This window comes from Choristoneura fumiferana, chromosome 23 (genome assembly GCF_025370935.1).
Source record: "Choristoneura fumiferana chromosome 23, NRCan_CFum_1, whole genome shotgun sequence".
NCBI lineage: Eukaryota > Metazoa > Arthropoda > Insecta > Lepidoptera > Tortricidae > Choristoneura > Choristoneura fumiferana.
Genome location: NC_133494.1, coordinates 19,751,523 through 19,751,859, shown reverse-complemented (window position 1 = coordinate 19,751,859; position 337 = coordinate 19,751,523).

The window sequence follows — 337 nt, the reverse complement described above, 5'->3', positions numbered from 1 at the left end:
GTGTTTGTTGTTTGTCTGTCTTTCACTTCGAAACGGAGTGATGGATCGACGTGATTTTTACCATGGAGATAGTTTATGGGCCAGAGAGTGACATAGCCTACTTTTTATCCCGGAAAATGCACAGTTCCGAGCGAACAGCGCGCGATAACCGAATTCCATGCGGGCAAAGCCGCGGGCAAGAGCTAGTATGTAATATTTTTGGAATTTATTTGTCCAATAGGCAAGCTGTTCTGTACATACAACGAGAATAATACCATATTTCTTATTGACTAACTAATTTAAGCCATAACGACGTGATTGTTATTCTTTGTAGCAATATATCATATGTAAAAAGGCT